The following is a 10,044-nucleotide window of genomic DNA, read 5'->3' as shown; positions in this document are numbered from 1 at the left end:
CTGTCAATAATCTGTGTTCAAATTTTTAGATTTTTTTTCTCCTACATATAAGGGAGAACAGACAATATTTGTCTTTCAGTATCTGGTTTATTTAGCTTGACATGACGCTTGCATCTGCACAAGGTTGAGTACCTTCTAATTTTACATGTCCTTTGAATTACTATATCACAGTCCATTCTAGCACTTGGAATGCCATTTAGTAACTTTATATGTTTTGGTTTAGTATCATTAAATTTTAATTCCACTGTTTTAACCTTTTTTTTTTTAAAAAATATTTATTTATTTGAAAGACAGAGTTACAGAGATGTAGAGACAGAGAGAGTCTTCCATCCACTGGTTCATTCCCCAGATGGCCACAACAGCTGGAGCTGAGCTGATCCAAAGCCAGGAATCAGGAGCTTCTTTGTTGCCTTCCCAGGTGAATTAGCAGGGAGCTGGGTTGGAAGTAGAACAGCTGCGACTCAAACTGGGGCCTATATGGGATGCAGGTGCTGCAGGCCAGGCCTTTAACCCGCTGTGCCACAGCGCTGGCCCCTCTTTTGAGCTTTTAAAGTAGATCTCCTTTAGAGTATGTAAAAGGAAAAATGCATTTACAGGTTTTTTTTTTTTTTTTTTTTTGACAGGCAGAGTGGACAGTGAGAGAGAGAGACAGAGAGAAAGGTCTTCCTTTGCCGTTGGTTCACCCTCCAATGGCCACCGCAGCCAGCGTGCTGCAGCCAGCGCACTGCGCTGATCTGATGGCAGGAGCCAGGTACTTCTCCTGGTCTCCTATGGGGTGCAGGGCCCAAACACTTGGGCCATCCTCCACTGCCCTCCCGGGCCATAGCAGAGAGCTGGCCTGAAAGAGGGGCAACCAGGACAGAATCCGGCGCCCCAACTGGGACTAGAACCTGGTGTGCCAGCGCTGCAGGCGGAGGATTAGCCTAGTGAGCTGCGGCGCCGGCCTACAGTTTTAAATTTTTTACTTGCTATATTATTATTTTTTTCTTTCCATTTCAAAGCTGCCACCAATCTCATGTTCTTTAGCTTTCCCACTTGCTCAATACATTGGTCTGTATTCACTTACCTGGAATCTCTCTCATAGTCATCCATTCCATAGCAACTTAGCATCATAGAATCTCATCACGTTGATTTAATGAACACCTCCAGACCTATTATTACCAACAACTTTACCTCAAAATCTCCTTCCATGTCCTAAATACTTCATGCTCAAGCTGGATAACTATACTTATGGACATAATTAGCCATCCATAAAGTCACTATAAACTCACATTTGCTGATTTCATCTTGATCTACATCACTTATTTCAATTTCTCAGCAACCTTATATTCCCTACTAAAATTTCACCACAGTAAGCTAAAAACCTAAATTTATGTATTTGTTCTTGGCATACACAGATAACAAAGTATATCATCTCCTATTTTGCTTTAATGTGAGAGGGAGAGAGGAAGAGAAAATACTCCCATCTACTGAATCACACCCGGAAATGAACTCGTTTCAGGCCTCCTACACAGGTGGCAGGGCCCAGCTATGTGAGTCATCCCCAGGAAGCTGGGGTGGAGAGAGAGACAGGAATCAAACCAAGACACCCCACAATGGGTCAGAGGTGTCACAAACTGCGTCTTAACCACTCGTCCAAATGCCTGCCCTCTCATTTCCTATTTTTAAAATCAAAGGCGTTCTGCCCTGGCCCATCCTCCATTTGTTAAATGTATCTGACTGTGTACTGAGTTGTGGTTTCTGCTTCGTATTCCTCCTCAGAAGGAAATGTCTCCTCCTTTATAAGCTTGACCTTGTCCTGAGCTTGTGTTGTATCCCCTCTTGTCTTCCTCGTGAACCATTTACTTTTCTTTACACCCCCTGTAGGATGCTTGATCCTTTACCTCCTTGTCCTTCTCCATCCATGTCTTTTTCCAACTCTCAAACACCACCTTCTTCAACTCCTCTGGTTATTCTTCTGTATTTTACTTTGTATCATTTCCTACTCTTGTCCTTTAAAATACGCAAACCGTATTAATAAAAATAGGGAAACCAAGTAACACAGGCATATTTTATAACAGATAATGCATAATTCTTTTCTTATGCTTATGCTTTCTTTTTCTTTTTTTAAGTTCTTTCTTCTTTCTTTATGTATATCTGTGCTTGTCTACCATTTCTACATGCATTCACATCACTATCTGCAGTTCTAGATGCCAGATATGATTGTCCAGCTGCTTGAGGATTGGTTGTGTTGGATATTTTCTTACGAAAATAAATGTATGTTTATTTTTAAAAAGGAGAAAAAAAAAAGCCCCAACCAAGAACCAAGGGTGGGACACAGAAGTCAATGTTTCCTGTGAGAGTCAACCATAGCCAGTGTTGAAACACCTGCAAAGGTCAGGTACCTCCGTCCAAAGATCTGGTCTCAAACATTCTTCCTTGATGAAAACAAAGTCACATATCCTCAATGCTCCACTTGTAGGCAGGCTCTTCTACTGCCTTCTTGCTGGCAAGCCTGGCAAAGCGCTTCTGTTCAGATCCATTGGATCTGTCCACTCCATCCCAGTGATATCCAGGCCAGATATTGAATCTGTTGGGAGGAGGTGCTGGGCCATTGTGGCGAGGTCACACTTTCTTATTTTTGCTCTCCTTGGCCTTACTCTTCTTGATAAAGTTGGCCATGGCGTCTCCTTCTCTTTCTTGTTCTCTCAGCATCCGATCCAGATCTTCATCATCAATATAGTGGGCCAAGGGCTTCTGCATCTCCTTGATTGCATCCTCCACATTCCGTTGCTGTTTCGGGGTCCTGGGCAAGCCCTTTTCCCCATCGCACCTACTGCTCATTTCTCTCCATGTCCTTCTCAGCTTTTCTCCTCTTCTCCAAACGTTCCAGTTTCAAATTCCTCTTACGACCAAATTTATCTAGAAATACGGTTTCAGCAAATTTGAATTGAGCTTCAAATGCCGGGGTTTCTTGAGCTCCTGCTGTTCTTGCTCTACATTAGTGAACACCAACCCGGTTTTAGCTCCAGAATACATGTGTTTAGCCCGCTTTCCGGGAGGCTGCCTTCTCCCCGGTGGAGACAGATGCGAATCGGGAGATTTGGTCCCCCGTTTCCTCCTTGGTGGAGAGAGGTCAGAATCAGACCTTCGGTATTGAGGTCTATTCAGGGGAGGAGAAAGCTCTGAATCAGAATCCGGAGACCTTGGATTTTGTTTACGCCGTGGAGGAGAAAGATTGGAATCAGGTTTTCCGGCAGTCACCTGTGGAATCAAGCTGCTTCTTACCTCCAAAATGGGATTTTGCCTGTCTTTTTCGTGGCGGAGAGAGATCCGAGTCACACTCATATTTGCTCTTCTTCGGGAGTAATGAATGAGAGGTCTGTGGCTCATTCCAAGGTGGGAATGCTCTTTCTGGGGCTTTCTTACTTTTGGTTTTGGACACTGAGTGAGTGACATCAGGTGCCGAGTTGGGGGAATTGTGTCGGCCCCCCTGAGTTGTCGTGTCAGAGGTGCCGAGAATTTTCCTAGGTTGGCAAGCATCAGGGGAGCTGTCGTGGGCCCTTCTGGAGGAAGAAATATCTGAGGAATTATGAGACATCCTCCTAGAAGGAGATGGAGCTGGTGAATCGTGACGGGTTCTCCTGGGAAACACAGCTGAAGAACTGTGATGAGGCTTCCCGGGAGGAGAAGGATCGGGGGTGTCGTGACGGACTTCTCCGCCTGGGAGAAGATGGATCCGGAGTGTCGTCAGGGATTCTCCTGGGAGGAGAAGGATCTGGGGTGTCGTGACGGAAATGCCCTTGTGAAGGTCTTCATCGTGACCTCCTAGGAGCCTCCATTTGGCACTGGAGTGAAAGGCCTCCATCTGTTTGACCTCTTCTGGCCGTTCATCCACAAACTCAGCCACCACAGGCAAATCTCCCTCATCTTCTTCCTCCTTTTCTGGTTTAGCGGTAGAGATAGCTGTCCAGCTCACATCATCATCCACAATCCGCATTCCCTTGCCGCCGGCCCCGCTGGGCTTCGGCAGCTTTTTGCGCAGTTTGCACCCGGAGTTGGAGGCCACATCGACGCCGGCCTCTGGCCGGGATAAGTAACGCTTCAGGTACTCGGCCTTGGAGAGCGGCGGAGCTGCCGCCATGGCAGCGGCTCGGACATTTTCTTAAAAACTTTTTTATTCACTAAGGCATTTAAAGTCTTCCATTATCCATCTACAACTTGAATATTCACATTTCACGCCAAGGAACTCAATACATTTGATAATTAAATTTAACAATTTTTTTTCCTTCAAATGTGTAGTTTTACTTACTATTTTATTTACTTATTACTGCATTTCCTTCTCTCCATGATACATTTTACAATTCCTAGCTCTTCATAGGTGAGCACATATCATGTGTCTTTACCTGGAATATATATAACATGAATAGGGTAAGCCACTCCTTTCCTCTGGACCCTCCAATGTTTTCTTAGCTTTTTTATGCTTCTCACATTTCAAAATATCAGATCTCAGGTTTAAGTGAAGAGAGGTTATTCATTTCACTTGCAGAATTGTACTGGTTATTTGTCTTTAGAATCTATACCTGTGATTCCTACAGGTCTAAGTCAAGTCTTACCCAAGTTTCCAGCACTCCAAAGCACCCAGTATAATGTTTCATCAATTATCGTAGATGCCAAATAATATCTCAAATAAATATCCAGTTTGCTATACATGTACTCTTAGCATTTAGATTGGAAAACTGAAATTGTTTCTTTCCTCATTTCCACTCAGTGATAATTTTTCTATACATTGCTCCAAATTTGGTTTAATAACCATTTATTATTTTCCCTCTTACCAATAAGAATGTTTCCAAATACAAAACCTGTAGGAATGCTGTTGAAAATATCAAAACATCTATTGCTTTTTCTGATTTAAAAAGTCCTGGGTATAAAAACACAGTTAATTATATTATCAAATTTTTCAAATGGAGAAAATCAAATACTTTATTAAGTAATTGTTTATCATTCTCTATAACTTGAATGCTATTCATATTTCACAGTAAAGAACTCCATGCATTTGACACTCTTACTTAAATTACACAAACGTGTCTTTCTGAGTGTGTCTCTTTACTTAATACTCGCCTGTGTGTTTCCTTTTTTCTGTGATGCATTTTACTCTTCTCAGCTTTTTATAGCTGAGCATACATCATGTGTTCTGAACTGAATTCTAGAAAAAATGGACTGTGTTCATGTTCTGTCCAGTAGAAGACCAATGTGATGCAGATATTTTGTTTTTAGGTGAGTACAGTGTAATAAGGTTTAATTAAGAGGGTTTTTGTGAAAGATATCATTTAAAAATTTTATGTATTTAAGGGGAACATATCTAATGTATTTCATATATATAGATTTAGGAGCACAGTGACACTTCACACTTTCCCCTCCCTCCTGCACATGCTCCCACCCCCCACCCCCATCCTCCTTCCTTTTAAATCAATCCATGATTTGAGAAATGTAGGTATTCTAGGACAGGCTGCAGCAACAGAGAGGCAATAGGAAAAGAACTTTAAGGGAACAACAAGCACTTTACGCCTGAAACAAAGTAATGAAATAAGACCTAAAGAAATGAAAAGATGCTACATATATTATTGAAATGGAGTAATAAATATGCAGGATATGCATATCAAGGTCTCATCCTGACAGTAATACATGTCTCCAAATAAAGGACGGATATGTACCTTCAAAATTTTTGCATGCTTAGTAGATGATACCTTTCAAACTATTGTAGATTACATGAGAGAAATATTCAATCAACTGTTTTACATTAAGAATGAAGGATGAAGCAATGTTAATCATTTTTTAAAAACATAAAATTTAACTTTACATCATGGTTGTCATTTAAAACTTGATTTTAAAAACATAAATTTTTTAACAGTTTTATATCACAGGACATTAGACTAGAAATATTGATTGCTTCATGGGCTCAACTAATATAAATTAAAATGAAATAATCAGAAATCTTTCAATATAGGACAATGCAGTGAACTAAATGACAAAAAGATCTGATAATCAACATTTTTGTTACTTTGGGCTTATTAGTTGCTTTCAGGATCTAAACAAAGAATCTGAATATTTGGACTTTTGCTGTATTTTAAATATATCTCCCTATCTATAGTCAATCAAGTTACTTGACCTACATGTTTGATTTATTTAAATATTTAGCTTCATAACAAAGATTTTCTATCTACAGCTACTAATTTGAAAGAAAAGAGACGCCATTGGTGTAGGTGATTGGCGCAATGGTTAAATTGTCTCTTAGGATGCTCGCATCCCATATCAGAGTCCTGGCTACTCTGCCTCTGATGCAATTTGCTGCTAATGCATACCCTGGAAAGCAGAAGATTATGGGTCAATGTTTGGGTTCCACCCATGTGGAAGACAGATTGATGTCCATACTCCTGGACTTGATCTGTGGACTTTGGGGAGTATACCCACATATGGAATATCTCTTTCTCTCTCTCTGCCTTTCAAATAAAATGGAAGAAAAAGATATCATAGTTTGCTTATTAGTGGGGCACCAAAAGTACAGAAGGAATATCCACTACCACCTATTATTAATTCCAAAGCAAAGCTTGGAAGGTCAAGGCAGTACAACAATGAACATTTGCGCATCACTCATCTTCCTGTGACAAGACACTGCGGCTCTGGAGTCAGCCCGCGTATCATCAGAAGAATGCTCCCAGAAGAACCAAGCCTGACTGCTGTGCCAGCACCAAGTTCCCCTGACTGCTGAGTCTGTGAGGAAGTGCACAGAAGATAACAGCACACGTGTGTTCATTGTGGATGTCAAGGCCAACAAGCACCAGATCAAACAAGCTGCGAAGAAACTCTGACATTTATATGACCAAGGCCAGCACCATGATCAGGACTGATGGAGAGGGAAATGCAAATGTTCATCTAGCTCCTGATTATAATGCTTCTGATGCTGCCAACAAAATTGGGACCATCTAAACTCAATCCAGCTGGCTAGTTCTAAATATGGTTTTATCATCATTACAAAAAGATGTCATAAGGAAGAATTTATTTCTATGAACTTAATCTTGCATTTATTAGTTAGTAGAAGTATTGCAATTATGAAAATATTTATTTGGGGTAATTCCTGAAGCCACTTACACATCATTAAAGTTAAAAAACCAATTCAGTGTACCTTCACTGTGACAGAAACAAATCATTTGTTGCTTTTGCTATTGGGTATTCCTAGAAATCTGAATAAATTTTAGAATGACATTGTGACAAAAATCTTTTATTTTTTGATTATCTTTGAAAGTGAAGTATATGTAGGATATAAAAACCAATAATTTATTCTGGGATAGTTTTTTAAACACAATATTATGATAAATTGGTGACATAGTGATGTTAGTTTTAGGAGCTTTTATATCAAGAATTATATTACTTAATTTAAAAGTGTTCTTAGCACCTATTTCTTTCTCTAGCCATAATACTTGTAACAGATAAGAATATTTTAGTCATCGTAGGACTCTACAAGGTCATTTAACAAAGTCTTCTCTGTCAATAGTCTTTTTTTAATTAATTAATTTATTTATTTGAAAGTCTGTTACACAGAGTGAAGAGAGGTAGAGAGAGAGAGAGGTCTTCGATCCGCTGGTTCACTCCCCGACTGGCTGCAATGGCCGGAGATGTGCCAATCCGAAGCTAGGAGCCAGGAGCTTCTTCTGGGTCTCCCTCGCGGGGGAAGCAGGGGCCCAAGGACTTGGACCATCTTCTACTGCTTTCCCAGGCCATAGCAGAGAACTGGATCGAAAGTGGAGCAGCTGAGACTTGAATCGGCGCCCATATTGGATGCCTGCACTGCAGGAGGTGGCTTCACATGCTACACCACAGTGCTGGCCCCTGTCAATGGTCTTTAAATGTTTCCTTTTCCTATAATGAAATAATCCAATGAAATGATTCAGATATTCATCACCTCTTACCATTTCCCTTTGTGTCTGTGGATAACCCCTATGTATGGTAGATACCATAATGTGTGAGCCCAAGGCAGTTAGTTAGTGGTGTCATATGGAGCAAGGCTTTGTAACTTCGGTTCTCAGCTCTGCCATCTACTAGCTATTTGGTCTTGGAGAACATTCCTTAACCTCTTCCAGTATCACTTTCCTTATCTGTACATTTCAGATAATGATACTAATTTCACAGCATTGTTGTAAAGACTAAAAGTGTTATTGAATGTGTCTGACACAGTCTAACCACTTGAAAAGTGTTTCCTATGCTTATTATAATCAAGAGGAAGTTAAAAATAATTGATTAATTATGAATTCAGAAAATATTTGTGTTCTTGTTAGTACGGATCCTGTCTTTGACATTGTTCCTGGTCTCAAGAAAGTCAGAAGTCGTAAGAAAAAATGGCCAAGATAAACACTTATAACCAAGCATAATTAAGTGCTAAATAAAAGTTGCTTTAAAGATATTGTGACAAAACAAAGGAAATTTGATAAAAAAAAAAAACACAAAAGCACATGAATTAATAGTAACAAGAATTGGACTGTAAAATCCCTACTGGAATAATATTAATTTTAAAAAACGGAAGCAAAAAGGCCAGCGCCTCAGCTCAATAGGCTAATCCTCCGCCTTGCGGTGCCGGCACACCAGGTTCTAGTCCCAGTTCTAGTCGGGGCACCGGATTCTGTCCCGGTTGCCCCTCTTCCAGGCCAGCTCTCTGCTGTGGCCCGGGAGTGCAGTGGAGGATGGCCCAAGTGCTTGGGCCCTGCACCCCATGGGAGACCAGGAGAAGCACCTGGCTCCTGCCTTCAGATAGGCGTGGTGCGCTGGCTGCAGCGCACCAGCCGTGGCGGCCATTGGAGGGTGAACCAACGGCAAAGGAAGACCTTTCTCTGTCTCTCTCTCTCTCACTGTCCACTCTGCCTGTCAAAAAAAAAAAAAAAAAAAAAAAGAGGAAGCAAAAAATTTTTAAAAAGAGTAGCTTTGACAATTTTATGTATTTTTTTAAAAGCAGAATAGGAGACTAAAATTCAACAGCTTAAGTAATAATGGCTCTGATTATTATTAATTTATGTAATCCCTATTTTCTTTAATAAGAAAAAGGCTTTAAAATTTTTATAAATAGTAGGCAAGCATTTAAGATTCAAATCATATACACTATATTTATTTCCTATACATATAGTCTTACATACTGTGGCAGGTGGATATAAATTATTCTGCTGAATTTCTACCTACTGATACATAGCATTATAATGCAGATTTGCTTTCTTTTCTTTCAAATACCCTCAAATCCCATTGGGCAGAACAAAATTTTCGGTGGTCATTATTATACTTGCTTTATAACTATGACTACTCACACTCCTTATTAAAAGAAGTGCCAATAAAAAGACAACACATAAATATCAGAGTGATTGTGTTATATTTTTAATAACTTAAACGCATTTCTCCTTTCTTGGGAAAATAATGTGTCTGTTGTTTCTTAAGAATCTGGATGACTATTGCTGCATGGTACATACATATGCTGAAATTACATAAAACTTTGAAGTGTGTGCATGAATATTTGCAATGCCTTAATTAAACTCATGTTAAAAGGAGTTTATCTTGCTGAAAGATAAATAACTCCTGCTAACAATTTGTTTCCTTCAAACATGACATATGATTAGGAATCCAACCTAATTACAACTCAGTCTATAATGGGATTCATAATTTTGGTTTTCTGGCTTATGATTGTGAGAAATGTTTCCAAATTTTCCCCATAAAGCAGAATCCAACTATTTTTTAAGGTTCCATGGTTACAGTCTATATGGTTTAGCTCTTTAAGCTTAATTTTGATTTCAAATGTATTTCAACACACATAATTTAAAAAATAGGATTAAGTTTTCTTTTTTGACAGTTTTATTTATTTTTAGTTATGTGAAAGGGAGAGTGCACAAACGCAAAACAGAGAATGAAAGAAAGAGAAAGGGGAAGAGATCTTTCATCTGCTGGTTACTCTCTAAATTCCCACAACAAGCCAAGGTATGGGCAGGCCAAAATCAAGGCCTGGGATTCCATCTGGGTTTCCCACAGTGATGG

At 39.8% G+C, this 10,044-nt stretch overlaps 1 pseudogene; it reads right to left on the bottom strand.

Moving 5' to 3' along the window:
* Nucleotides 1-2,433: 2,433 nt before the first annotated feature.
* Nucleotides 2,434-4,123, bottom strand: LOC100350434 (BUD13 homolog pseudogene; annotated as a pseudogene).
* Nucleotides 4,124-10,044: the final 5,921 nt, after the last annotated feature.

The sequence above is a fragment of the Oryctolagus cuniculus genome, chromosome 12 (assembly GCF_964237555.1).
Source record: "Oryctolagus cuniculus chromosome 12, mOryCun1.1, whole genome shotgun sequence".
NCBI lineage: Eukaryota > Metazoa > Chordata > Mammalia > Lagomorpha > Leporidae > Oryctolagus > Oryctolagus cuniculus.
The sequence above is the reverse complement of the archived record's forward strand: the minus strand, read 5'-3'. Positions and strand labels throughout refer to the sequence as shown.